Source organism: Oncorhynchus kisutch, linkage group LG15 (assembly GCF_002021735.2).
Source record: "Oncorhynchus kisutch isolate 150728-3 linkage group LG15, Okis_V2, whole genome shotgun sequence".
In the NCBI taxonomy this organism is placed as follows: Eukaryota; Metazoa; Chordata; class Actinopteri; order Salmoniformes; family Salmonidae; genus Oncorhynchus; species Oncorhynchus kisutch.
Genome location: NC_034188.2, coordinates 31,475,430 through 31,501,328, shown reverse-complemented (window position 1 = coordinate 31,501,328; position 25,899 = coordinate 31,475,430). Strand labels below are relative to the sequence as shown.

At 42.4% G+C, this 25,899-nt stretch overlaps 34 non-coding genes across 34 annotated transcripts; all 34 read right to left on the bottom strand.

Annotated features, from left to right (window-relative positions):
- Positions 1-711: 711 nt before the first annotated feature.
- Positions 712-784, bottom strand: trnaa-agc (transfer RNA alanine (anticodon AGC)). Its single transcript has one exon. It is a non-coding gene; the product is annotated as a tRNA-Ala (tRNA).
- Positions 785-1,023: 239 nt separating this feature from the next.
- Positions 1,024-1,096, bottom strand: trnaa-agc (transfer RNA alanine (anticodon AGC)). The gene has a single exon. It is a non-coding gene; the product is annotated as a tRNA-Ala (tRNA).
- A 944-nt stretch (positions 1,097-2,040) lies between these two features.
- trnaa-agc (transfer RNA alanine (anticodon AGC)) lies at positions 2,041-2,113 on the bottom strand. The gene has a single exon. It is a non-coding gene; the product is annotated as a tRNA-Ala (tRNA).
- Positions 2,114-2,586: 473 nt separating this feature from the next.
- On the bottom strand, positions 2,587-2,659 carry trnaa-agc (transfer RNA alanine (anticodon AGC)). Its single transcript has one exon. It is a non-coding gene; the product is annotated as a tRNA-Ala (tRNA).
- Positions 2,660-2,899: 240 nt separating this feature from the next.
- trnaa-agc (transfer RNA alanine (anticodon AGC)) lies at positions 2,900-2,972 on the bottom strand. Its single transcript has one exon. It is a non-coding gene; the product is annotated as a tRNA-Ala (tRNA).
- Positions 2,973-4,228: 1,256 nt separating this feature from the next.
- Positions 4,229-4,301, bottom strand: trnaa-agc (transfer RNA alanine (anticodon AGC)). The gene has a single exon. It is a non-coding gene; the product is annotated as a tRNA-Ala (tRNA).
- Positions 4,302-5,245: 944 nt separating this feature from the next.
- Positions 5,246-5,318, bottom strand: trnaa-agc (transfer RNA alanine (anticodon AGC)). Its single transcript has one exon. It is a non-coding gene; the product is annotated as a tRNA-Ala (tRNA).
- Positions 5,319-5,869: 551 nt separating this feature from the next.
- Positions 5,870-5,942, bottom strand: trnaa-agc (transfer RNA alanine (anticodon AGC)). Its single transcript has one exon. It is a non-coding gene; the product is annotated as a tRNA-Ala (tRNA).
- A 944-nt stretch (positions 5,943-6,886) lies between these two features.
- trnaa-agc (transfer RNA alanine (anticodon AGC)) lies at positions 6,887-6,959 on the bottom strand. Its single transcript has one exon. It is a non-coding gene; the product is annotated as a tRNA-Ala (tRNA).
- Positions 6,960-7,510: 551 nt separating this feature from the next.
- On the bottom strand, positions 7,511-7,583 carry trnaa-agc (transfer RNA alanine (anticodon AGC)). The gene has a single exon. It is a non-coding gene; the product is annotated as a tRNA-Ala (tRNA).
- A 944-nt stretch (positions 7,584-8,527) lies between these two features.
- On the bottom strand, positions 8,528-8,600 carry trnaa-agc (transfer RNA alanine (anticodon AGC)). The gene has a single exon. It is a non-coding gene; the product is annotated as a tRNA-Ala (tRNA).
- Positions 8,601-9,856: 1,256 nt separating this feature from the next.
- trnaa-agc (transfer RNA alanine (anticodon AGC)) lies at positions 9,857-9,929 on the bottom strand. The gene has a single exon. It is a non-coding gene; the product is annotated as a tRNA-Ala (tRNA).
- Positions 9,930-11,497: 1,568 nt separating this feature from the next.
- trnaa-agc (transfer RNA alanine (anticodon AGC)) lies at positions 11,498-11,570 on the bottom strand. Its single transcript has one exon. It is a non-coding gene; the product is annotated as a tRNA-Ala (tRNA).
- A 239-nt stretch (positions 11,571-11,809) lies between these two features.
- Positions 11,810-11,882, bottom strand: trnaa-agc (transfer RNA alanine (anticodon AGC)). Its single transcript has one exon. It is a non-coding gene; the product is annotated as a tRNA-Ala (tRNA).
- A 943-nt stretch (positions 11,883-12,825) lies between these two features.
- On the bottom strand, positions 12,826-12,898 carry trnaa-agc (transfer RNA alanine (anticodon AGC)). The gene has a single exon. It is a non-coding gene; the product is annotated as a tRNA-Ala (tRNA).
- Positions 12,899-14,155: 1,257 nt separating this feature from the next.
- Positions 14,156-14,228, bottom strand: trnaa-agc (transfer RNA alanine (anticodon AGC)). Its single transcript has one exon. It is a non-coding gene; the product is annotated as a tRNA-Ala (tRNA).
- A 944-nt stretch (positions 14,229-15,172) lies between these two features.
- trnaa-agc (transfer RNA alanine (anticodon AGC)) lies at positions 15,173-15,245 on the bottom strand. Its single transcript has one exon. It is a non-coding gene; the product is annotated as a tRNA-Ala (tRNA).
- Positions 15,246-15,797: 552 nt separating this feature from the next.
- Positions 15,798-15,870, bottom strand: trnaa-agc (transfer RNA alanine (anticodon AGC)). Its single transcript has one exon. It is a non-coding gene; the product is annotated as a tRNA-Ala (tRNA).
- Positions 15,871-16,563: 693 nt separating this feature from the next.
- Positions 16,564-16,636, bottom strand: trnaa-agc (transfer RNA alanine (anticodon AGC)). Its single transcript has one exon. It is a non-coding gene; the product is annotated as a tRNA-Ala (tRNA).
- A 945-nt stretch (positions 16,637-17,581) lies between these two features.
- trnaa-agc (transfer RNA alanine (anticodon AGC)) lies at positions 17,582-17,654 on the bottom strand. Its single transcript has one exon. It is a non-coding gene; the product is annotated as a tRNA-Ala (tRNA).
- A 240-nt stretch (positions 17,655-17,894) lies between these two features.
- Positions 17,895-17,967, bottom strand: trnaa-agc (transfer RNA alanine (anticodon AGC)). The gene has a single exon. It is a non-coding gene; the product is annotated as a tRNA-Ala (tRNA).
- Positions 17,968-18,206: 239 nt separating this feature from the next.
- Positions 18,207-18,279, bottom strand: trnaa-agc (transfer RNA alanine (anticodon AGC)). Its single transcript has one exon. It is a non-coding gene; the product is annotated as a tRNA-Ala (tRNA).
- A 1,880-nt stretch (positions 18,280-20,159) lies between these two features.
- On the bottom strand, positions 20,160-20,232 carry trnaa-agc (transfer RNA alanine (anticodon AGC)). Its single transcript has one exon. It is a non-coding gene; the product is annotated as a tRNA-Ala (tRNA).
- Positions 20,233-20,471: 239 nt separating this feature from the next.
- trnaa-agc (transfer RNA alanine (anticodon AGC)) lies at positions 20,472-20,544 on the bottom strand. The gene has a single exon. It is a non-coding gene; the product is annotated as a tRNA-Ala (tRNA).
- Positions 20,545-20,783: 239 nt separating this feature from the next.
- On the bottom strand, positions 20,784-20,856 carry trnaa-agc (transfer RNA alanine (anticodon AGC)). The gene has a single exon. It is a non-coding gene; the product is annotated as a tRNA-Ala (tRNA).
- Positions 20,857-21,018: 162 nt separating this feature from the next.
- trnaa-agc (transfer RNA alanine (anticodon AGC)) lies at positions 21,019-21,091 on the bottom strand. The gene has a single exon. It is a non-coding gene; the product is annotated as a tRNA-Ala (tRNA).
- Positions 21,092-21,642: 551 nt separating this feature from the next.
- On the bottom strand, positions 21,643-21,715 carry trnaa-agc (transfer RNA alanine (anticodon AGC)). Its single transcript has one exon. It is a non-coding gene; the product is annotated as a tRNA-Ala (tRNA).
- A 1,257-nt stretch (positions 21,716-22,972) lies between these two features.
- On the bottom strand, positions 22,973-23,045 carry trnaa-agc (transfer RNA alanine (anticodon AGC)). The gene has a single exon. It is a non-coding gene; the product is annotated as a tRNA-Ala (tRNA).
- Positions 23,046-23,284: 239 nt separating this feature from the next.
- On the bottom strand, positions 23,285-23,357 carry trnaa-agc (transfer RNA alanine (anticodon AGC)). Its single transcript has one exon. It is a non-coding gene; the product is annotated as a tRNA-Ala (tRNA).
- A 239-nt stretch (positions 23,358-23,596) lies between these two features.
- trnaa-agc (transfer RNA alanine (anticodon AGC)) lies at positions 23,597-23,669 on the bottom strand. Its single transcript has one exon. It is a non-coding gene; the product is annotated as a tRNA-Ala (tRNA).
- Positions 23,670-23,831: 162 nt separating this feature from the next.
- trnaa-agc (transfer RNA alanine (anticodon AGC)) lies at positions 23,832-23,904 on the bottom strand. Its single transcript has one exon. It is a non-coding gene; the product is annotated as a tRNA-Ala (tRNA).
- A 1,256-nt stretch (positions 23,905-25,160) lies between these two features.
- On the bottom strand, positions 25,161-25,233 carry trnaa-agc (transfer RNA alanine (anticodon AGC)). Its single transcript has one exon. It is a non-coding gene; the product is annotated as a tRNA-Ala (tRNA).
- Positions 25,234-25,472: 239 nt separating this feature from the next.
- Positions 25,473-25,545, bottom strand: trnaa-agc (transfer RNA alanine (anticodon AGC)). Its single transcript has one exon. It is a non-coding gene; the product is annotated as a tRNA-Ala (tRNA).
- Positions 25,546-25,784: 239 nt separating this feature from the next.
- Positions 25,785-25,857, bottom strand: trnaa-agc (transfer RNA alanine (anticodon AGC)). The gene has a single exon. It is a non-coding gene; the product is annotated as a tRNA-Ala (tRNA).
- Positions 25,858-25,899: the final 42 nt, after the last annotated feature.

Below are 25,899 nucleotides of genomic sequence, written 5' to 3'. Positions count from 1 at the left end.
GATAGCAGAAAAACCTGCGAGTCTGGAGTTCCCCCTGCTGGCTGTCTGTGGAATAACATTAGGATCAGTTGATCGTGGGGAAATGCATGTTAGTTGCCCATATCTAGCTGATAATTGTGAAGTCAAACGTTTGCTTTGTGTATATCTTGATTCGTCTATTGTTGCCATTGTCCTGGCTGGAAGGAGGTTCAGTGAATGGGGTGGTGAAGCATGAGGTAATACAGTAGGGGGAGTGCGAGTGCTTCTTAAATGTATTGCTTTATGCATTCTCCTCACTCGCGTCCACACAAAAACATACTCAAGAGAACGGAGTGGAGAATACAATCGGAGCATGAGTGTGGAGCATGGTAGTATGTTTGGAAAAACACCCCTAGAGTTTGAGAGCTACAAGCCCCCACACACCCAGTAATTTTTGAACTGTCCCTAAATAATCCCATTAAAACACTATATATATATATATAGTATAAAACAGTACTTAGCCTAATATATTAGTATAAGGCCACAATAGCATTGTCTACTGGTAGGTCTATTTTGAATTAATATTTCAACTCGTCACCAAGCTCTACCTGACACTAGTTGTTCCCAGCTATCGTCCTCGGGTAGCCGCAGCAATTCACATTTACATTTTAGAGCCAGACAAGCACACTTGATACAATTTGTTAGTCCAGAGCTACAACAACAATGTGTGCTGATTGAACCAAACAAAGTAATTGGAGGATGCGGGCATCGATCCCGCTACCTCTCGCATGCTAAGCGAGCGCTCTACCATTTGAGCTAATCCCCCTGTGACTAAAACAAGAAGTATGAAATCTCAATGACCGCACTGCCAAATCCCTCGTCCATAAGAACGGATACTTTTTTTAAAGTATGCTTGCTTCAGCTGTCTAAAAGTATTTTTCATGGTAGTTCAGTAAATGTTGAAGTTGTGACTGGAGTAAGCCGAGTGGTGGAAATAGTTGTATTGTTGGGTTAGTATCCAGAGCTACAACAACAATGTGTGCTGATTGAACCAAACTAAATATTTGGAGGATGCGGGCATCGATCCCGCTACCTCTCGCATGCTAAGCGAGCGCTCTACCATTTGAGCTAATCCCCCTGTAGCTCCAACAAGAAGTATGAAATCTCAATGACCGCACTGCCAAATCCCTCGTCCATAAGAAAGGATACTTTTTTAAAATTATGCTTGCTTCAGCTGTCTAAAAGTATTTTTCATGGTAGTTCAGTAAATGTTGAAGTAGTGACTGGAGTAAGCCCAGTGGTGGAAATAGTTGTATTGTTGTGTTAGTGAGTTTTGGGTGTTTGATAGCAGAAAAACCTGCGAGTCTGGAGTTCCCCCTGCTGGCTGTCTGTGGAATAATATTAGGATCAGTTGATCGTGAGGAAATGCATGTTAGTTGCCCATATCTAGCTGATAATTGTGAAGTCAAACATTTGCTTTGTGTATATCTTGATTCGTCTATTGTTGCCATTGTCCTGGCTGGAAGGAGGTTCAGTGAATGGGGTGGTGAAGCGTGAGGTAATACAGTAGGGGGAGTGCGAGTGCTTCTTAAATGTATTGCTTTATGCATTCTCCTCACTCGCGTCCACACAAAAACATACTCAAGAGAACGGAGTGGAGAATACAATCGGAGCATGAGTGTGGAGCATGGTAGTATGTTTGGAAAAACACCCCTAGAGTTTGAAAGCTACAAGCCCCCACTCACCCAGTAATTTTTGAACTGTCCCTAAATAATCCCATTAAAACACTGCATGAGAAAAATGTCATAAACTCAAAACAATTGAAAGAAAAGAGTATAAAATTGTACTTAGCCTAATATATTATTAACAGCCACGATAGCGTTGTCTACTGGTAGGTCTATTTTGAATTCATATTTCAACTCGTCACCACGCTCTACCTGACACTAGTTGTTCCCAGCTATCGTCCTCGGGTAGCCGCAGCAATTCACATTTACATTTTAGAGCTAGACAAGCACACTTGATTCAATTTGTTAGTCCAGAGCTACAACAACAATGTGTGCTGATTGAACCAAACAAAGTAATTGGAGGATGCGGGCATCGATCCCGCTACCTCTCGCATGCTAAGCGAGCGCTCTACCATTTGAGCTAATCCCCCTGTGCCTTCAAAAAGAAGTATGAAATCTCAATGACCGCACTGCCAAATCCCTCGTCCATAAGAAAGGATACTTTTTTTAAAGTATGCTTGCTTCAGCTGTCTAAAAGTATATTTCATGGTAGTTCAGTAAAGGTTGAAGTAGTGACTGCAGTAAGCCCAGTGGTGGAAATAGTTGTATTGTTGGGTTAGTATCCAGAGCTACAACAACAATGTGTGCTGATTGAACCAAACCAAATATTTGGAGGATGCGGGCATCGATCCCGCTACCTCTCGCATGCTAAGCGAGCGCTCAGCCATTTGAGCTAATCCCCACGTCACCACGCTCTACCTGACACTAGTTGTTCCCAGCTATCGTCCTCGGGTAGCCGCAGCAATTCACATTTACATTTTAGAGCTAGACAAGGACACTTTATACAATTTGTTAGTCCAGAGGTACAACAACAATGTGTGCTGATTGAACCAAACAAAGTAATTGGAGGATGCGGGCATCGATCCCGCTACCTCTCGCATGCTAAGCGAGCACTCTACCATTTGAGCTAATCCCCCTGTGCCTAAAACAAGAAGTATGAAATCTCAATGACCACACTGCCAAATCCCTCGTCCATAAGAACGGATACTTTTTTAAAAAGTATGCTTGCTTCAGCTGCCTAAAAGTATTTTTCATGGTAGTTCAGTAAATGTTGAAGTTGTGACTGGAGTAAGCCCAGTGGTGGAAATAGTTGTATTGTTGGGTTAGTATCCAGAGCTACAACAACAATGTGTGCTGATTGAACCAAACTAAATATTTGGAGGATGCGGGCATCGATCCCGCTACCTCTCGCATGCTAAGCGAGCGCTCTACCATTTGAGCTAATCCCCCTGTGCCTCCAACAATAAGTATGAAATCTCAATGACCGCACTGCCAAACCCCTCGTCCATAAGAAAGGATACTTTTTTAAAAGTATGCTTGCTTCAGCTGTCTAAAAGTATTTTTCATGGTAGTTCAGTAAATGTTGAAGTAGTGACTGGAGTAAGCCCAGTGGTGGAAATAGTTGTATTGTTGTGTTAGTGAGTTTTGGGTATTTGATAGCAGAAAAACCTGCGAGTCTGGAGTTCCCCCTGCTGGCTGTCTGTGGAATAACATTAGGATCAGTTGATCGTGGGGAAATGCATGTTAGTTGCCCATATCTAGCTGATAATTGTGAAGTCAAACGTTTGCTTTGTGTATATCTTGATTCGTCTATTGTTGCCATTGTCCTGGCTGGAAGGAGGTTCAGTGAATGGGGTGGTGAAGCGTGAGGTAATACAGTAGGGGGAGTGCGAGTGCTTCTTAAATGTATTGCTTTATGCATTCTCCTCACTCGCGTCCACACAAAAACATACTCAAGAGAACAGAGTGGAGAATACAATCGGAGCATGAGTGTGGAGCATGGTAGTATGTTTGGAAAAACACCCCTAGAGTTTGAAAGCTACAAGCCCCCACTCACCCAGTAATTTTTGAACTGTCCCTAAATAATCCCATTAAAACACTGCATGAGAAAAATGTCATAAACTCAAAACAATTGAAAGAACAGAGTATAAAACAGTACTTAGCCTAATATATTATTAACAGCCACGATAGCGTTGTCTACTGGTAGGTCTATTTTGAATTCTTATTTCAACTCGTCACCACGCTCTACCTGACACTAGTTGTTCCCAGCTATCGTCCTCGGGTAGCCGCAGCAATTCACATTTACATTTTAGAGCTAGACAAGCACACTTGATTCAATTTGTTAGTCCAGAGCTACAACAACAATGTGTGCTGATTGAACCAAACAAAGTAAATGGAGGATGCGGGCATCGATCCCGCTACCTCTTGCATGCAAAGCGAGCGCTCTACCATTTGAGCTAATCTCCCTGTGCCTCCAAAAAGAAGTATGAAATCTCAATGACCGCACTGCCAAATCCCTCGTCCATAAGAAAGGATACTTTTTTTAAAGTATGCTTGCTTCAGCTGTCTAAAAGTATTTTTCATGGTAGTTCAGTAAAGGTTGAAGTAGTGACTGCAGTAAACCCAGTGGTGGAAATAGTTGTATTGTTGGGTTAGTATCCAGAGCTACAACAACAATGTGTGCTGATTGAACCAAACTATATATTTGGAGGATGCGGGCATCGATCCCGCTACCTCTCGCATGCTAAGCGAGCGCTCTACCATTTGAGCTAATCCCCCTGTTCCTCCAACAAGAAGTATGAAATCTCAATGACCGCACTGCCAAATCCCTCGTCCATAAGAAAGGATACTTTTTTAAAAGTATGCTTGCTTCAGCTGTCTAAAAGTATTTTTCATGGTAGTTCAGTAAATGTTGAAGTAGTGACTGGAGTAAGCCCAGTGGTGGAAATAGTTGTATTGTTGTGTTAGTGAGTTTTGGGTGTTTGATAGCAGAAAAACCTGCGAGTCTGGAGTTCCCCCTGCTGGCTGTCTGTGGAATAACATTAGGATCAGTTGATCGTGGGGAAATGCATGTTAGTTGCCCATATCTAGCTGATAATTGTGAAGTCAAACGTTTGCTTTGTGTATATCTTGATTCGTCTATTGTTGCCATTGTCCTGGCTGGAAGGAGGTTCAGTGAACGGGGTGGTGAAGCGTGAGGTAATACAGTAGGGGGAGTGCGAGTGCTTCTTAAATGTATTGCTTTATGCATTCTCCTCACTCGCGTCCACACAAAAACATACTCAAGAGAACGGAGTGGAGAATACAATCGGAGCATGAGTGTGGAGCATGGTAGTATGTTTGGAAAAACACCCCTAGAGTTTGAAAGCTACAAGCCCCCACTCATCCAGTAATTTTTGAACTGTCCCTAAATAATCCCATTAAAACACTGCATGAGAAAAATGTCATAAACTCAAAACAATTGAAAGAACAGAGTATAAAACAGTACTTAGCCTAATATATTATTAACAGCCACGATAGCGTTGTCTACTGGTAGGTCTATTTTGAATTCATATTTCAACTCGTCACCACGCTCTACCTGACACTAGTTGTTCCCAGCTATCGTCCTCGGGTAGCCGCAGCAATTCACATTTACATTTTAGAGCTAGACAAGCACACTTGATTCAATTTGTTAGTCCAGAGCTACAACAACAATGTGTGCTGATTGAACCAAACAAAGTAATTGGAGGATGCGGGCATCGATCTCGCTACCTCTCGCATGCTAAGCGAGCGCTCTACCATTTGAGCTAATCCCCCTGTGCCTAAAACAAGAAGTATGAAATCTCAATGACCGCACTGCCAAATCCCTCGTCCATAAGAACGGATACTTTTTAAAAAGTATGCTTGCTTCAGCTGTCTAAAAGTATTTTTCATGGTAGTTCAGTAAATGTTGAAGTTGTGACTGCAGTAAGCCCAGTGGTGGAAATAGTTGTATTGTTGGGTTAGTATCCAGACCTACAACAACAATGTGTGCTGATTGAACCAAACCAAATATTTGGAGGATGCGGGCATCGATCCCGCTACCTCTCGCATGCTAAGCGAGCGCTGTACTATTTGAGCTAAACCCCCTGTGCCTTCAAAAAGAAGTATGAAATCTCAATGACCACACTGCCAAATCCCTCGTCCATAAGAAAGGATACTTTTTTTAAAGTATGCTTGCTTCAGCTGTCTAAAAGTATTTTTCATGGTAGTTCAGTAAAGGTTGAAGTAGTGACTGCAGTAAGCCCAGTGGTGGAAATAGTTGTATTGTTGGGTTAGTATCCAGAGCTACAACAACAATGTGTGCTGATTGAACCAAACCAAATATTTGGAGGATGCGGGCATCGATCCCGCTACCTCTCGCATGCTAAGCGAGCGCTCTACCTTTTAAGCTAATCCCCCTGTGCCTCCAACAAGAAGTATGAAATCTCAATGACCGCACTGCCAAATCCCTCGTCCATAAGAAAGGATACTTTTTTTAAAGTATGCTTGCTTCAGCTGTCTAAAAGTATTTTTCATGGTAGTTCAGTAAATGTTGAAGTAGTGACTGGAGTAAGCCCAGTGGTGGAAATAGTTGTATTGTTGTGTTAGTGAGTTTAGTGTGTTTGATAGCAGAAAAACCTGCGAGTCTGGAGTTCCCCCTGCTGGCTGTCTGTGGAATAACATTAGGATCAGTTGATCGTGGGGAAATGCATGTTAGTTGCCCATATCTAGCTGATAATTGTGAAGTCAAACGTTTGCTTTGTGTATATCTTGATTCGTCTATTGTTGCCATTGTCCTTCCTGGAAGGAGGTTCAGTGAATGGGGTGGTGAAGCGTGAGGTAATACAGTAGGGGGAGTGCGAGTGCTTCTTAAATGTATTGCTTTATGCATTCTCCTCACTCGCGTCCACACAAAAACATACTCAAGAGAACGGAGTGGAGAATACAATCGGAGCATGAGTGTGGAGCATGGTAGTATGTTTGGAAAAACACCCCTAGAGTTTGAAAGCTACAAGCCCCCACTCACCCAGTAATTTTTGAACTGTCCCTAAATAATCCCATTAAAACACTGCATGAGAAAAATGTCATAAACTCAAAACAATTGAAAGAACAGAGTATAAAACAGTACTTAGCCTAATATATTATTAACAGCCACGATAGCGTTGTCTACTGGTAGGTCTATTTTGAATTCATATTTCAACTCGTCACCACGCTCTACCTGACACTAGTTGTTCCCAGCTATCGTCCTCAGGTAGCCGCAGCAATTCACTTTTACATTTTAGAGATAGACAAGCACACTTGATTCAATTTGTTAGTCCAGAGCTACAACAACAATGTGTGCTGATTGAACCAAACAAAGTAATTGGAGGATGCGGGCATCGATCCCGCTACCTCTCGCATGCTAAGCGAGCGCTCTACCATTTGAGCTAATCCCCCTGTGCCTAAAACAAGAAGTATGAAATCTCAATGACCGCATTGCCAAATCCCTCGTCCATAAGAAAGGATACTTTTTTTAAAGTATGCTTGCAACAGCTGTCTAAAAGTATTTTTCATGGTAGTTCAGTAAAGGTTGAAGTAGTGACTGCAGTAAGCCCAGTGGTGGAAATAGTTGTATTGTTGGGTTAGTATCCAGACCTACAACAACAATGTGTGCTGATTGAACCAAACCAAATATTTGGAGGATGCGGGCATCGATCCCGCTACCTCTCGCATGCTAAGCGAGCGCTGTACTATTTGAGCTAAACCCCCTGTGCCTTCAAAAAGAAGTATGAAATCTCAATGACCACACTGCCAAATCCCTCGTCCATAAGAAAGGATACTTTTTTTAAAGTATGCTTGCTTCAGCTGTCTAAAAGTATTTTTCATGGTAGTTCAGTAAAGGTTGAAGTAGTGACTGCAGTAAGCCCAGTGGTGGAAATAGTTGTATTGTTGGGTTAGTATCCAGAGCTACAACAACAATGTGTGCTGATTGAACCAAACCAAATATTTGGAGGATGCGGGCATCGATCCCGCTACCTCTCGCATGCTAAGCGAGCGCTCTACCTTTTAAGCTAATCCCCCTGTGCCTCCAACAAGAAGTATGAAATCTCAATGACCGCACTGCCAAATCCCTCGTCCATAAGAAAGGATACTTTTTTTAAAGTATGCTTGCTTCAGCTGTCTAAAAGTATTTTTCATGGTAGTTCAGTAAATGTTGAAGTAGTGACTGGAGTAAGCCCAGTGGTGGAAATAGTTGTATTGTTGTGTTAGTGAGTTTAGTGTGTTTGATAGCAGAAAAACCTGCGAGTCTGGAGTTCCCCCTGCTGGCTGTCTGTGGAATAACATTAGGATCAGTTGATCGTGGGGAAATGCATGTTAGTTGCCCATATCTAGCTGATAATTGTGAAGTCAAACGTTTGCTTTGTGTATATCTTGATTCGTCTATTGTTGCCATTGTCCTTCCTGGAAGGAGGTTCAGTGAATGGGGTGGTGAAGCGTGAGGTAATACAGTAGGGGGAGTGCGAGTGCTTCTTAAATGTATTGCTTTATGCATTCTCCTCACTCGCGTCCACACAAAAACATACTCAAGAGAACGGAGTGGAGAATACAATCGGAGCATGAGTGTGGAGCATGGTAGTATGTTTGGAAAAACACCCCTAGAGTTTGAAAGCTACAAGCCCCCACTCACCCAGTAATTTTTGAACTGTCCCTAAATAATCCCATTAAAACACTGCATGAGAAAAATGTCATAAACTCAAAACAATTGAAAGAACAGAGTATAAAACAGTACTTAGCCTAATATATTATTAACAGCCACGATAGCGTTGTCTACTGGTAGGTCTATTTTGAATTCATATTTCAACTCGTCACCACGCTCTACCTGACACTAGTTGTTCCCAGCTATCGTCCTCAGGTAGCCGCAGCAATTCACCTTTACATTTTAGAGATAGACAAGCACACTTGATTCAATTTGTTAGTCCAGAGCTACAACAACAATGTGTGCTGATTGAACCAAACAAAGTAATTGGAGGATGCGGGCATCGATCCCGCTACCTCTCGCATGCTAAGCGAGCGCTCTACCATTTGAGCTAATCCCCCTGTGCCTAAAACAAGAAGTATGAAATCTCAATGACCGCACTGCCAAATCCCTCGTCCATAAGAACGGATACTTTTTAAAAAGTATGCTTGCTTCAGCTGTCTAAAAGTATTTTTCATGGTAGTTCAGTAAATGTTGAAGTTGTGACTGGAGTAAGCCCAGTGGTGGAAATAGTTGTATTGTTGGGTTAGTATCCAGAGCTACAACAACAATGTGTGCTGATTGAACCAAACTTAATATTTGGAGGATGCGGGCATCGATCCCGCTACCTCTCGCATGCTAAGCGAGCGCTCTAGCATTTGAGCTAATCCCCCTGTGCCTTCAAAAAGAAGTATGAAATCTCAATGACCGCATTGCCAAATCCCTCGTCCATAAGATAGGATACTTTTTTTAAAGTATGCTTGCTTCAGCTGTCTAAAAGTATTTTTCATGGTAGTTCAGTAAAGGTTGAAGTAGTGACTGGAGTAAGCCCAGTGGTGGAAATAGTTGTATTGTTGTGTTAATGAGTTTTGGGTGTTTGATAGCAGAAAAACCTGAGAGTCTGGAGTTCCCCCTGCTGGCTGTCTGTGGAATAACATTAGGATCAGTTGATCGTGGGGAAATGCATGTTAGTTGCCCATATCTAGCTGATAATTGTGAAGTCAAACGTTTGCTTTGTGTATATCTTGATTCGTCTATTGTTGCCATTGTCCTGGCTGGAAGGAGGTTCAGTAAATGGGCTGGTGAAGCGTGAGGTAATACAGTAGGGGGAGTGCGAGTGCTTCTTAAATGTATTGCTTTATGCATTCTCCTCACTCGCGTCCACACAAAAACGTACTCAAGAGAACGGAGTGGAGAATACAATCAGAGCATGAGTGTGGAGCATGGTAATATGTTTGGAAAAACACCCCTAGAGTTTGAGAGCTACAAGCCCCCACTCACCCAGTAATTTTTGAACTGTCCCTAAATAATCCCATTAAAACACTGCATGAGAAAAATGTCAGAAACTCAAAACAATTGAAAGTACAGAGTATAAAACAGTACTTAGCCTAATATATTATTAACAGCCACGATAGCGTTGTCTACTGGTAGGTCTATTTTGAATTCATATTTCAACTCGTCACCACGCTCTACCTGACACTAGTTGTTCCCAGCTATCGTCCTCAGGTAGCCGCAGCAATTCACTTTTACATTTTAGAGATAGACAAGCACACTTGATTCAATTTGTTAGTCCAGAGCTACAACAACAATGTGTGCTGATTGAACCAAACAAAGTAATTGGAGGATGCGGGCATCGATCCCGCTACCTCTCGCATGCTAAGCGAGCGCTCTACCATTTGAGCTAATCCCCCTGTGCCTAAAACAAGAAGTATGAAATCTCAATGACCGCACTGCCAAATCCCTCGTCCATAAGAACGGATACTTTTTAAAAAGTATGCTTGCTTCAGCTGTCTAAAAGTATTTTTCATGGTAGTTCAGTAAATGTTGAAGTTGTGACTGGAGTAAGCCCAGTGGTGGAAATAGTTGTATTGTTGGGTTAGTATCCAGAGCTACAACAACAATGTGTGCTGATTGAACCAAACTTAATATTTGGAGGATGCGGGCATCGATCCCGCTACCTCTCGCATGCTAAGCGAGCGCTCTAGCATTTGAGCTAATCCCCCTGTGCCTTCAAAAAGAAGTATGAAATCTCAATGACCGCATTGCCAAATCCCTCGTCCATAAGAAAGGATACTTTTTTTTAAGTATGCTTGCTTCAGCTGTCTAAAAGTATTTTTCATGGTAGTTCAGTAAAGGTTGAAGTAGTGACTGGAGTAAGCCCAGTGGTGGAAATAGTTGTATTGTTGTGTTAATGAGTTTTGGGTGTTTGATAGCAGAAAAACCTGAGAGTCTGGAGTTCCCCCTGCTGGCTGTCTGTGGAATAACATTAGGATCAGTTGATCGTGGGGAAATGCATGTTAGTTGCCCATATCTAGCTGATAATTGTGAAGTCAAACGTTTGCTTTGTGTATATCTTGATTCGTCTATTGTTGCCATTGTCCTGGCTGGAAGGAGGTTCAGTAAATGGGCTGGTGAAGCGTGAGGTAATACAGTAGGGGGAGTGCGAGTGCTTCTTAAATGTATTGCTTTATGCATTCTCCTCACTCGCGTCCACACAAAAACGTACTCAAGAGAACGGAGTGGAGAATACAATCAGAGCATGAGTGTGGAGCATGGTAATATGTTTGGAAAAACACCCCTAGAGTTTGAGAGCTACAAGCCCCCACTCACCCAGTAATTTTTGAACTGTCCCTAAATAATCCCATTAAAACACTGCATGAGAAAAATGTCAGAAACTCAAAACAATTGAAAGTACAGAGTATAAAACAGTACTTAGCCTAATATATTATTAACAGCCACGATAGCGTTGTCTACTGGTAGGTCTATTTTGAATTAATATTTCAACTCGTCACCAAGCTCTACCTGACACTAGTTGTTCCCAGCTATCGTCCTCGGGTAGCCGCAGCAATTCACGTTTACATTTTAGAGCCAGACAAGCACACTTGATTCAATTTGTTAGTCCAGAGCTACAACAACAATGTGTGCTGATTGAACCAAAAAAAGTAATTGGAGGATGCGGGCATCAATCCCGCTACCTCTCGCATGCTAAGCGAGCGCTCTACCATTTGAGCTAATCCCCCTGTGCCTAAAACAAGAAGTATGAAATCTCAATGACCGCACTGCCAAATCCCTCGTCCATAAGAACGGATACTTTTTTTAAAGTATGCTTGCTTCAGCTGTCTAAAGGTATTTTTCATGGTAGTTCAGTAAATGTTGAAGTTGTGACTGGAGTAAGCCCAGTGGTGGAAATAGTTGTATTGTTGGGTTAGTATCCAGACCTACAACAACAATGTGTGCTGATTGAACCAAACCAAATATTTGGAGGATGCGGGCATCGATCCCGCTACCTCTCGCATGCTAAGCGAGCGCTCTACCATTTGAGCTAATCCCCCTGTGCCTTCAAAAAGAAGTATGAAATCTCAATGACCGCACTGCCAAATCCCTCGTCCATAAGAAAGGATACTTTTTTTAAAGTATGCTTGCTTCAGCTGTCTAAAAGTATTTTTCATGGTAGTTCAGTAAAGGTTGAAGTAGTGACTGCAGTAAGCCCAGTGGTGGAAATAGTTGTATTGTTGGGTTAGTATCCAGAGCTACAACAACAATGTGTGCTGATTGAACCAAACCAAATATTTGGAGGATGCGGGCATCGATCCCGCTACCTCTCGCATGCTAAGCGAGCGCTCTACCTTTTGAGCTAATCCCCCTGTGCCTCCAACAAGAAGTATGAAATCTCAATGACCGCACTGCCAAATCCCTCGTCCATAAGAAAGGATACTTTTTTTAAAGTATGCTTGCTTCAGCTGTCTAAAAGTATTTTTCATGGTAGTTCAGTAAATGTTGAAGTAGTGACTGGAGTAAGCCCAGTGGTGGAAATAGTTGTATTGTTGTGTTAGTGAGTTTTGGGTGTTTGATAGCAGAAAAACCTGCGAGTCTGGAGTTCCCCCTGCTGGCTGTCTGTGGAATAACATTAGGATCAGTTGATCGTGGGGAAATGCATGTTAGTTGCCCATATCTAGCTGATAATTGTGAAGTCAAACGTTTGCTTTGTGTATATCTTGATTCGTCTATTGTTGCCATTGTCCTGGCTGGAAGGAGGTTCAGTGAATGGGGTGGTGAAGCGTGAGGTAATACAGTAGGGGGAGTGCGAGTGCTTCTTAAATGTATTGCTTTATGCATTCTCCTCACTCGCGTCCACACAAAAACATACTCAAGAGAACGGAGTGGAGAATACAATCGGAGCATGAGTGTGGAGCATGGTAGTATGTTTGGAAAAACACCCCTAGAGTTTGAAAGCTACAAGCCCCCACTCACCCAGTAATTTTTGAACTGTCCCTAAATAATCCCATTAAAACACTGCATGAGAAAAATGTCAGAAACTCAAAACAATTGAAAGTAAAGAGTATAAAACATTACTTAGCCTAATATATTATTAACAGCCACAATAGCATTGTCTACTGGTAGGTCTATTTTGAATTCATATTTCAACTCGTCACCACGCTCTACCTGACACTAGTTGTTCCCAGCTATCGTCCTCGGGTAGCCGCATCAATTCACATTTACATTTTAGAGCCAGACAAGCACACTTGATACAATTTGTTAGTCCAGAGCTACAACAACAATGTGTGCTGATTGAACCAAAAAAGTAATTGGAGGATGCGGGCATCGATCCCGCTACCTCTCGCATGCTAAGCGAGCACTCTACCATTTGAGCTAATCCCCCTGTGCTTAAAACAAGAAGTATGAAATCTCAATGACCACACTGCCAAATCCCTCGTCCATAAGAAAGGATACTTTTTTTAAAGTATGCTTGCTTCAGCTGTCTAAAAGTATTTTTCATGGTAGTTCAGTAAATGTTGAAGTAGTGACTGGAGTAAGCCCAGTGGTGGAAATAGTTGTATTGTTGTGTTAGTGAGTTTTGGGTGTTTGATAGCAGAAAAACCTGCGAGTCTGGAGTTCCCCCTGCTGGCTGTCTGTGGAATAACATTAGGATCAGTTGATCGTGGGGAAATGCATGTTAGTTGCCCATATCTAGCTGATAATTGTGAAGTCAAACGTTTGCTTTGTGTATATCTTGATTCGTCTATTGTTGCCATTGTCCTGGCTGGAAGGAGGTTCAGTGAATGGGGTGGTGAAGCGTGAGGTAATACAGTAGGGGGAGTGCGAGTGCTTCTTAAATGTATTGCTTTATGCATTCTCCTCACTCGCGTCCACACAAAAACATACTCAAGAGAACGGAGTGGAGAATACAATCGGAGCATGAGTGTGGAGCATGGTAGTATGTTTGGAAAAACACCCCTAGAGTTTGAAAGCTACAAGCCCCCACTCACCCAGTAATTTTTGAACTGTCCCTAAATAATCCCATTAAAACACTGCATGAGAAAAATGTCAGAAACTCAAAACAATTGAAAGTAAAGAGTATAAAACATTACTTAGCCTAATATATTATTAACAGCCACGATAGCATTGTCTACTGGTAGGTCTATTTTGAATTCATATTTCAACTCGTCACCACGCTCTACCTGACACTAGTTGTTCCCAGCTATCGTCCTCGGGTAGCCGCATCAATTCACATTTACATTTTAGAGCCAGACAAGCACACTTGATACAATTTGTTAGTCCAGAGCTACAACAACAATGTGTGCTGATTGAACCAAACAAAGTAATTGGAGGATGCGGGCATCGATCCCGCTACCTCTCGCATGCTAAGCGAGCACTCTACCATTTGAGCTAATACCCCTGTGCTTAAAACAAGAAGTATGAAATCTCAATGACCACACTGCCAAATCCCTCGTCCATAAGAACGGATACTTTTTTTTAAAGTATGCTTGCTTCAGCTGTCTAAAGGTATTTTTCATGGTAGTTCAGTAAATGTTGAAGTTGTGACTGGAGTAAGCCCAGTGGTGGAAATAGTTGTATTGTTGGGTTAGTATCCAGAGCTACAACAACAATGTGTGCTGATTGAACCAAACTAAATTTTTGGAGGATGCGGGCATCGATCCCGCTACCTCTCGCATGCTAAGCGAGCGCTCTACCATTTGAGCTAATCCCCCTGTGCCTCCAACAAGAAGTATGAAATCTCAATGACCGCACTGCCAAATCCCTCGTCCATAAGAAAGGATACTTTTTTTAAAGTATGCTTGCTTCAGCTGTCTAAAAGTATTTTTCATGGTAGTTCAGTAAAGGTTGAAGTAGTGACTGCAGTAAGCCCAGTGGTGGAAATAGTTGTATTGTTGTGTTAGTGAGTTTTGGGTGTTTGATAGCAGAAAAACCTGCGAGTCTGGAGTTCCCCCTGCTGGCTGTCTGTGGAATAACATTAGGATCAGTTGATCGTGGGGAAATGCATGTTAGTTGCCCATATCTAGCTGATAATTGTGAAGTCAAACGTTTGCTTTGTGTATATCTTGATTCGTCTATTGTTGCCATTGTCCTGGCTGGAAGGAGGTTCAGTGAATGGGGTGGTGAAGCGTGAGGTAATACAGTAGGGGGAGTGCGAGTGCTTCTTAAATGTATTGCTTTATGCATTCTCCTCACTCGCGTCCACACAAAAACATACTCAAGAGAACAGAGTGGAGAATACAATCGGAGCATGAGTGTGGAGCATGGTAGTATGTTTGGAAAAACACCCCTAGAGTTTGAAAGCTACAAGCCCCCACTCACCCAGTAATTTTTGAACTGTCCCTAAATAATCCCATTAAAACACTGCATGAGAAAAATGTCATAAACTCAAAACAATTGAAAGAACAGAGTATAAAACAGTACTTAGCCTAATATATTATTAACAGCCACGATAGCGTTGTCTACTGGTAGGTCTATTTTGAATTCATATTTCAACTCGTCACCACGCTCTACCTGACACTAGTTGTTCCCAGCTATCGTCCTCGGGTAGCCGCAGCAATTCACATTTACATTTTAGAGCTAGACAAGCACACTTGATTCAATTTGTTAGTCCAGAGCTACAACAACAATGTGTGCTGATTGAACCAAACAAAGTAATTGGAGGATGCGGGCATCGATCCCGCTACCTCTCGCATGCTAAGCGAGCACTCTACCATTTGAGCTAATCCCCCTGTGCTTAAAACAAGAAGTATGAAATCTCAATGACCACACTGCCAAATCCCTCGTCCATAAGAACGGATACTTTTTTTAAAAGTATGCTTGCTTCAGCTGTCTAAAAGTATTTTTCATGGTAGTTCAGTAAAGGTTGAAGTAGTGACTGCAGTAAGCCCAGTGGTGGAAATAGTTGTATTGTTGGGTTAGTATCCAGACCTACAACAACAATGTGTGCTGATTGAACCAAACCAAATATTTGGAGGATGCGGGCATCGATCCCGCTACCTCTCGCATGCTAAGCGAGCGCTCTACCATTTGAGTTAATCCCCCTGTGCCTTCAAAAAGAAGTATGAAATCTCAATGACCGCACTGCCAAATCCCTCGTCCATAAGAAAGGATACTTTTTTTAAAGTATGCTTGCTTCAGCTGTCTAAAAGTATTTTTCATGGTAGTTCAGTAAAGGTTGAAGTAGTGACTGCAGTAAGCCCAGTGGTGGAAATAGTTGTATTGTTGGGTTAGTATCCAGAGCTACAACAACAATGTGTGCTGATTGAACCAAACCAAATATTTGGAGGATGCGGGAATCGATCCCGCTACCTCTCGCATGCTAAGCGAGCGCTCTACCTTTTGAGCTAATCCCCCTGTGCCTCCAACAAGAAGTATGAAATCTCAATGACCGCACATGTTAGTTGCCCATATCTAGCTGATAATTGTGAAGTCAAACGTTTGCTTTGTGTATATCTTGATTCGTCTATTGTTGCCATTGTCCTGGCTGGAAGGAGGTTCAGTGAATGGGGTGGTGAAGCGTGAGGTAATACAGTAGGGGGAGTGCGAGTGCTTCTTAAATGTATTGCTTTATGCATTCTCCTCACTCGCGTCCACACAAAAACATACTCAAGAGAACGGAGTGGAGAATACAATCGGAGCATGAGTGTGGAGCATGGTAGTATGTTTGGAAAAACACCCCTAGAGTTTGAAAGCTACAAGCCCCCACTCACCCAGTAATTTTTGAACTGTCCCTAAATAATCCCATTAAAACACTGCATGAGAAAAATGTCAGAAACTCAAAACAATTGAAAGTAAAGAGTATAAAACATTACTTAGCCTAATATATTATTAACAGCCACGATAGCATTGTCTACTGGTAGGTCTATTTTGAATTCATATTTCAACTCGTCACCACGCTCTACCTGACACTAGTTGTTCCCAGCTATCGTCCTCGGGTAGCCGCATCAATTCACATTTACATTTTAGAGCCAGACAAGCACACTTGATACAATTTGTTAGTCCAGAGCTACAACAACAATGTGTGCTGATTGAACCAAACAAAGTAATTGGAGGATGCGGGCATCGATCCCGCTACCTCTCGCATGCTAAGCGAGCACTCTACCATTTGAGCTAATCCACCTGTCCTTAAAACAAGAAGTATGAAATCTCAATGACCACACTGCCAAATCCCTCGTCCATAAGAACGGATACTTTTTTTAAAAGTATGCTTGCTTCAGCTGTCTAAAAGTATTTTTCATGGTAGTTCAGTAAATGTTGAAGTTGTGACTGGAGTAAGCCCAGTGGTGGAAATAGTTGTATTGTTGTGTTAGTGAGTTTTGGGTGTTTGATAGCAGAAAAACCTGCGAGTCTGGAGTTCCCCCTGCTGGCTGTCTGTGGAATAACATTAGGATCAGTTGATCGTGGGGAAATGCATGTTAGTTGCCCATATCTAGCTGATAATTGTGAAGTCAAACGTTTGCTTTGTGTATATCTTGATTCGTCTATTGTTGCCATTGTCCTGGCTGGAAGGAGGTTCAGTGAATGGGGTGGTGAAGCGTGAGGTAATACAGTAGGGGGAGTGCGAGTGCTTCTTAAATGTATTGCTTTATGCATTCTCCTCACTCGCGTCCACACAAAAACATACTCAAGAGAACAGAGTGGAGAATACAATCGGAGCATGAGTGTGGAGCATGGTAGTATGTTTGGAAAAACACCCCTAGAGTTTGAAAGCTACAAGCCCCCACTCACCCAGTAATTTTTGAACTGTCCCTAAATAATCCCATTAAAACACTGCATGAGAAAAATGTCATAAACTCAAAACAATTGAAAGAACAGAGTATAAAACAGTACTTAGCCTAATATATTATTAACAGCCACGATAGCGTTGTCTACTGGTAGGTCTATTTTGAATTCATATTTCAACTCGTCACCACGCTCTACCTGACACTAGTTGTTCCCAGCTATCGTCCTCGGGTAGCCGCAGCAATTCACATTTACATTTTAGAGCTAGACAAGCACACTTGATTCAATTTGTTAGTCCAGAGCTACAACAACAATGTGTGCTGATTGAACCAAACAAAGTAATTGGAGGATGCGGGCATCGATCCCGCTACCTCTCGCATGCTAAGCGAGCGCTCTACCATTTGAGCTAATCCCCCTGTGCTTAAAACAAGAAGTATGAAATCTCAATGACCACACTGCCAAATCCCTCGTCCATAAGAACGGATACTTTTTTTTAAAGTATGCTTGCTTCAGCTGTCTAAAAGTATTTTTCATGGTAGTTCAGTAAAGGTTGAAGTAGTGACTGCAGTAAGCCCAGTGGTGGAAATAGTTGTATTGTTGGGTTAGTATCCAGACCTACAACAACAATGTGTGCTGATTGAACCAAACCAAATATTTGGAGGATGCGGGCATCGATCCCGCTACCTCTCGCATGCTAAGCGAGCGCTCTACCATTTGAGCTAATCCCCCTGTGCCTTCAAAAAGAAGTATGAAATCTCAATGACCGCACTGCCAAATCCCTCGTCCATAAGAAAGGATACTTTTTTTAAAGTATGCTTGCTTCAGCTGTCTAAAAGTATTTTTCATGGTAGTTCAGTAAAGGTTGAAGTAGTGACTGCAGTAAGCCCAGTGGTGGAAATAGTTGTATTGTTGGGTTAGTATCCAGAGCTACAACAACAATGTGTGCTGATTGAACCAAACCAAATATTTGGAGGATGCGGGCATCGATCCCGCTACCTCTCGCATGCTAAGCGAGCGCTCTACCATTTGAGCTAACCCCCCTGTGCCTTCAAAAAGAAGTATGAAATCTCAATGACCGCATTGCCAAATCCCTCGTCCATAAGAAAGGATACTTTTTTTAAAGTATGCTTGCTTCAGCTGTCTAAAAGTATTTTTCATGGTAGTTCAGTAAAGGTTGAAGTAGTGACTGCAGTAAGCCCAGTGGTGGAAATAGTTGTATTGTTGGGTTAGTATCCAGAGCTACAACAACAATGTGTGCTGATTGAACCAAACAAAGTAATTGGAGGATGCTGGCATCGATCCCGCTACCTCTCGCATGCTAAGCGAGCACTCTAACATTTGAGCTAATCCCCCTGTTCCTAAAACAAGAAGTATGAAATCTCAATGACCACACTGCCAAATCCCTCGTCCATTAAACGGATACTTTTTTTAAAGTATGCTTGCTTCAGCTGTCTAAAAGTATTTTTCATGGTAGTTCAGTAAATGTTGAAGTTGTGACTGGAGTAAGCCCAGTGGTGGAAATAGTTGTATTGTTGGGTTAGTATCCAGAGCTACAACAACAACGTGTGCTGATTGAACCAAACTAAATATTTGGAGGATGCGGGCATCGATCCCGCTACCTATCGCATGCTAAGCGAGCGCTCTACCATTTGAGCTAATCCCCCTGTGCCTCCAACAAGAAGTATGAAATCTCAATGACCGCACTGCCAAATCCCTCGTCCATAAGAAAGGATACTTTTTTAAAAGTATGTTTGCTTCAGCTGTCTAAAAGTATTTTTCATGGTAGTTCAGTAAAGGTTGAAGTAGTGACTGGAGTAAACCCAGTGGTGGAAATAGTTGTATTGTTGTGTTAGTGAGTTTTGGGTGTTTGATAGCAGAAAAACCTGCGAGTCTGGAGTTCCCCCTGCTGGTTGTCTATGGAATAACATTAGGATCAGTTGATCGTGGGGAAATGCATGTTAGTTGCCCATATCTAGCTGATAATTGTGAAGTCAAACGTTTGCTTTGTGTATATCTTGATTCGTCTATTGTTGCCATTGTCCTGGCTGGAAGGAGGTTCAGTGAATGGGGTGGTGAAGCATGAGGTAATACAGTTGGCGGGAGTGCGAGTGCTTCTTAAATGTATTGCTTTATGTATTCTCCTCACTCGCGTCCACACAAAAACATACTCAAGAGAACGGAGTGGAGAATACAATCGGAGCATGAGTGTGGAGCATGGTAGTATGTTTGGAAAAACACCCCTAGAGTTTGAGAGCTACAAGCCCCCACTCACCCAGTAATTTTTGAACTGTCCCTAAATAATCCCATTAAAACACTGCATGAGAAAAATGTCATAAACTCAAAACAATTGAAAGAACAGAGTATACAACAGTACTTAGCCTAATATATTATTAACAGCCACGATAGCGTTGTCTACTGGTAGGTCTATTTTGAATTAATATTTCAACTCGTCACCACGCTCTACCTGACACTAGTTGTTCCCAGCTATCGTCCTCGGGTAGCCGCAGCAATTCACATTTACATTTTAGAGCCAGACAAGCACACTTGATTCAATTTGTTAGTCCAGAGCTACAACAACAATGTGTGCTGATTGAACCAAACAAAGTAATTGGAGGATGCGGGAATCGATCCCGCTACCTCGCGCATGCTAAGCGAGCGCTCTACCATTTGAGCTAGTACCCCTGTGCCTACGAAAAGAAGTATGAAATCTCAATGACCGCACTGCCAAATCCCTCGTCCATAAGAAAGGATACTTTTTTAAAAGTATGCTTGCTTCAGCTGTCTAAAAGTATTTTTCATGGTAGTTCAGTAAAGGTTGAAGTAGTGACTGCAGTAAGCCCAGTGGTGGAAATAGTTGTATTGTTGGGTTAGTATCCAGAGCTACAACAACAATGTGTGCTGATTGAATCAAACCAAATATTTGGAGGATGCGGGCATCGATCCCGCTACCTCTCGCATGCTAAGCGAGCGCTCTACCATTTGAGCTAATCCCCCTGTGCCTCCAACAAGAAGTATGAAATCTCAATGACCGCACTGCCAAATCCCTCGTCCATAAGAAAGGATACTTTTTTTAAAGTATGCTTGCTTCAGCTGTCTAAAAGTATTTTTCATGGTAGTTCAGTAAATGTTGAAGTTGTGACTGGAGTAAGCCCAGTGGTGGAAATAGTTGTATTGTTGGGTTAGTATCCAGAGCTACAACAACAATGTGTGCTGATTGAACCAAACTAAATATTTGGAGGATGCGGGCATCGATCCCGCTACCTCTCGCATGCTAAGCGAGCGCTCTACCATTTGAGCTAACCCCCCTGTGCCTTCAAAAAGAAGTATGAAATCTCAATGACCGCATTGCCAAATCCCTCGTCCATAAGAACGGATACTTTTTAAAAAGTATGCTTGCTTCAGCTGTCTAAAAGTATTTTTCATGGTAGTTCAGTAAATGTTGAAGTTGTGACTGGAGTAAGCCCAGTGGTGGAAATAGTTGTATTGTTGGGTTAGTATCCAGAGCTACAACAACAATGTGTGCTGATTGAACCAAGCTAAATATTTGGAGGATGCGGGCATCGATCCCGCTACCTCTCGCATGCTAAGCGAGCGCTCTACCATTTGAGCTAATCCCCCCTTCACCACGCTCTACCTGACACTAGTTGTTCCCAGCTATCGTCCTCGGGTTAGCCGCATCAATTAACATTTACATTTTAGAGCTAGACAAGCACACTTGATTCAATTTGTTAGTCCAGAGCTAGAACAACAATGTGTGCTGATTGAACCAGACAAAGTAATTGGAGGATGCGGGCATCGATCCCGCTACCTCTCGCATGCTAAGCGAGCGCTCTACCATTTGAGCTAATCCCCCTGTGCCTTCAAAAAGAAGTATGAAATCTCAATGACCGCACTGCCAAATCCCTCGTCCATAAGAAAGGATACTTTTTTTAAAGTATGCTTGCTTCAGCTGTCTAAAAGTATTTTTCATGGTAGTTCAGTAAAGGTTGAAGTAGTGACTGCAGTAAGCCCAGTGGTGGAAATAGTTGTATTGTTGGGTTAGTATCCAGAGCTACAACAACAATGTGTGCTGATTGAACCAAACAAAGTAATTGGAGGATGCTGGCATCGATCCCGCTACCTCTCGCATGCTAAGCGAGCACTCTACCATTTGAGCTAATCCCCCTGTTCCTAAAACAAGAAGTATGAAATCTCAATGACCACACTGCCAAATCCCTCGTCCATTAAACGGATACTTTTTTTTAAAGTATGCTTGCTTCAGCTGTCTAAAAGTATTTTTCATGGTAGTTCAGTAAATGTTGAAGTTGTGACTGGAGTAAGCCCAGTGGTGGAAATAGTTGTATTGTTGGGTTAGTATCCAGAGCTACAACAACAACGTGTGCTGATTGAACCAAACTAAATATTTGGAGGATGCGGGCATCGATCCCGCTACCTCTCGCATGCTAAGCGAGCGCTCTACCATTTGAGCTAATCCCCCTGTGCCTCCAACAAGAAGTATGAAATCTCAATGACCGCACTGCCAAATCCCTCGTCCATAAGAAAGGATACTTTTTTAAAAGTATGTTTGCTTCAGCTGTCTAAAAGTATTTTTCATGGTAGTTCAGTAAAGGTTGAAGTAGTGACTGGAGTAAACCCAGTGGTGGAAATAGTTGTATTGTTGTGTTAGTGAGTTTTGGGTGTTTGATAGCAGAAAAACCTGCGAGTCTGGAGTTCCCCCTGCTGGTTGTCTATGGAATAACATTAGGATCAGTTGATCGTGGGGAAATGCATGTTAGTTGCCCATATCTAGCTGATAATTGTGAAGTCAAACGTTTGCTTTGTGTATATCTTGATTCGTCTATTGTTGCCATTGTCCTGGCTGGAAGGAGGTTCAGTGAATGGGGTGGTGAAGCATGAGGTAATACAGTTGGCGGGAGTGCGAGTGCTTCTTAAATGTATTGCTTTATGTATTCTCCTCACTCGCGTCCACACAAAAACATACTCAAGAGAACGGAGTGGAGAATACAATCGGAGCATGAGTGTGGAGCATGGTAGTATGTTTGGAAAAACACCCCTAGAGTTTGAGAGCTACAAGCCCCCACTCACCCAGTAATTTTTGAACTGTCCCTAAATAATCCCATTAAAACACTGCATGAGAAAAATGTCATAAACTCAAAACAATTGAAAGAACAGAGTATACAACAGTACTTAGCCTAATATATTATTAACAGCCACGATAGCGTTGTCTACTGGTAGGTCTATTTTGAATTAATATTTCAACTCGTCACCACGCTCTACCTGACACTAGTTGTTCCCAGCTATCGTCCTCGGGTAGCCGCAGCAATTCACATTTACATTTTAGAGCCAGACAAGCACACTTGATTCAATTTGTTAGTCCAGAGCTACAACAACAATGTGTGCTGATTGAACCAAACAAAGTAATTGGAGGATGCGGGAATCGATCCCGCTACCTCGCGCATGCTAAGCGAGCGCTCTACCATTTGAGCTAGTACCCCTGTGCCTACGAAAAGAAGTATGAAATCTCAATGACCGCACTGCCAAATCCCTCGTCCATAAGAAAGGATACTTTTTTAAAAGTATGCTTGCTTCAGCTGTCTAAAAGTATTTTTCATGGTAGTTCAGTAAAGGTTGAAGTAGTGACTGCAGTAAGCCCAGTGGTGGAAATAGTTGTATTGTTGGGTTAGTATCCAGAGCTACAACAACAATGTGTGCTGATTGAATCAAACCAAATATTTGGAGGATGCGGGCATCGATCCCGCTACCTCTCGCATGCTAAGCGAGCGCTCTACCATTTGAGCTAATCCCCCTGTGCCTCCAACAAGAAGTATGAAATCTCAATGACCGCACTGCCAAATCCCTCGTCCATAAGAAAGGATACTTTTTTTAAAGTATGCTTGCTTCAGCTGTCTAAAAGTATTTTTCATGGTAGTTCAGTAAATGTTGAAGTTGTGACTGGAGTAAGCCCAGTGGTGGAAATAGTTGTATTGTTGGGTTAGTATCCAGAGCTACAACAACAATGTGTGCTGATTGAACCAAACTAAATATTTGGAGGATGCGGGCATCGATCCCGCTACCTCTCGCATGCTAAGCGAGCGCTCTACCATTTGAGCTAACCCCCCTGTGCCTTCAAAAAGAAGTATGAAATCTCAATGACCGCATTGCCAAATCCCTCGTCCATAAGAACGGATACTTTTTAAAAAGTATGCTTGCTTCAGCTGTCTAAAAGTATTTTTCATGGTAGTTCAGTAAATGTTGAAGTTGTGACTGGAGTAAGCCCAGTGGTGGAAATAGTTGTATTGTTGGGTTAGTATCCAGAGCTACAACAACAATGTGTGCTGATTGAACCAAGCTAAATATTTGGAGGATGCGGGCATCGATCCCGCTACCTCTCGCATGCTAAGCGAGCGCTCTACCATTTGAGCTAATCCCCCCTTCACCACGCTCTACCTGACACTAGTTGTTCCCAGCTATCGTCCTCGGGTTAGCCGCATCAATTAACATTTACATTTTAGAGCTAGACAAGCACACTTGATTCAATTTGTTAGTCCAGAGCTAGAACAACAATGTGTGCTGATTGAACCAGACAAAGTAATTGGAGGATGCGGGCATCGATCCCGCTACCTCTCGCATGCTAAGCGAGCGCTCTACCATTTGAGCTAATCCCCCTGTGCCTTCAAAAAGAAGTATGAAATCTCAATGACCGCACTGCCAAATCCCTCGTCCATAAGAAAGGATACTTTTTTTAAAGTATGCTTGCTTCAGCTGTCTAAAAGTATTTTTCATGGTAGTTCAGTAAATGTTGAAGTAGTGACTGGAGTAAGCCCAGTGGTGGAAATAGTTGTATTGTTGTGTTAGTGAGTTTTGGGTGTTTGATAGCAGAAAAACCTGCGAGTCTGGAGTTCCCCCTGCTGGCTGTCTGTGGAATAACATTAGGATCAGTTGATCGTGGGGAAATGCATGTTAGTTGCCCATATCTAGCTGATAATTGTGAAGTCAAACGTTTGCTTTGTGTATATCTTGATTCGTCTATTGTTGCCATTGTCCTGGCTGGAAGGAGGTTCAGTGAATGGGGTGGTGAAGCGTGAGGTAATACAGTAGGGGGAGTGCGAGTGCTTCTTAAATGTATTGCTTTATGCATTCTCCTCACTCGCGTCCACACAAAAACATACTCAAGAGAACGGAGTGGAGAATACAATCGGAGCATGAGTGTGGAGCATGGTAGTATGTTTGGAAAAACACCCCTAGAGTTTGAAAGCTACAAGCCCCCACTCACCCAGTAATTTTTGAACTGTCCCTAAATAATCCCATTAAAACACTGCATGAGAAAAATGTCAGAAACTCAAAACAATTGAAAGTACAGAGTATAAAACAGTACTTAGCCTAATATATTATTAACAGCCACGATAGCGTTGTCTACTGGTAGGTCTATTTTGAATTAATATTTCAACTCGTCACCAAGCTCTACCTGACACTAGTTGTTCCCAGCTATCGTCCTCGGGTAGCCGCAGCAATTCACATTTACATTTTAGAGCCAGACAAGCACACTTGATTCAATTTGTTAGTCCAGAGCTACAACAACAATGTGTGCTGATTGAACCAAAAAAAGTAATTGGAGGATGCGGGCATCAATCCCGCTACCTCTCGCATGCTAAGCGAGCGCTCAAACATTTGAGCTAATCCCCCTGTGCCTAAAACAAGAAGTATGAAATCTCAATGACCGCACTGCCAAATCCCTCGTCCATAAGAACGGATACTTTTTAAAAAGTATGCTTGCTTCAGCTGTCTAAAAGTATTTTTCATGGTAGTTCAGTAAATGTTGAAGTTGTGACTGGAGTAAGCCCAGTGGTGGAAATAGTTGTATTGTTGGGTTAGTATCCAGAGCTACAACAACAATGTGTGCTGATTGAACCAAACTAAATATTTGGAGGATGCGGGCATCGATCACGCTACCTCTCGCATGCTAAGCGAGCGCTCTACCATTTGAGCTAATCCCCCTGTGCCTCCAACAAGAAGTATGAAATCTCAATGACCGCACTGCCAAATCCCTCGTCCATAAGAAAGGATACTTTTTTTAAAGTATGCTTGCTTCAGCTGTCTAAAAGTATTTTTCATGGTAGTTCAGTAAATGTTGAAGTTGTGACTGGAGTAAGCCCAGTGGTGGAAATAGTTGTATTGTTGGGTTAGTATCCAGAGCTACAACAACAATGTGTGCTGATTGAACCAAACTAAATATTTGGAGGATGCGGGCATCGATCCCGCTACCTCTCGCATGCTAAGCGAGCGCTCTACCATTTGAGCTAACCCCCCTGTGCCTTCAAAAAGAAGTATGAAATCTCAATGACCGCATTGCCAAATCCCTCGTCCATAAGAACGGATACTTTTTAAAAAGTATGCTTGCTTCAGCTGTCTAAAAGTATTTTTCATGGTAGTTCAGTAAATGTTGAAGTTGTGACTGGAGTAAGCCCAGTGGTGGAAATAGTTGTATTGTTGGGTTAGTATCCAGAGCTACAACAACAATGTGTGCTGATTGAACCAAGGTAAATATTTGGAGGATGCGGGCATCGATCCCGCTACCTCTCGCATGCTAAGCGAGCGCTCTACCATTTGAGCTAATCCCCCCTTCACCACGCTCTACCTGACACTAGTTGTTCCCAGCTATCG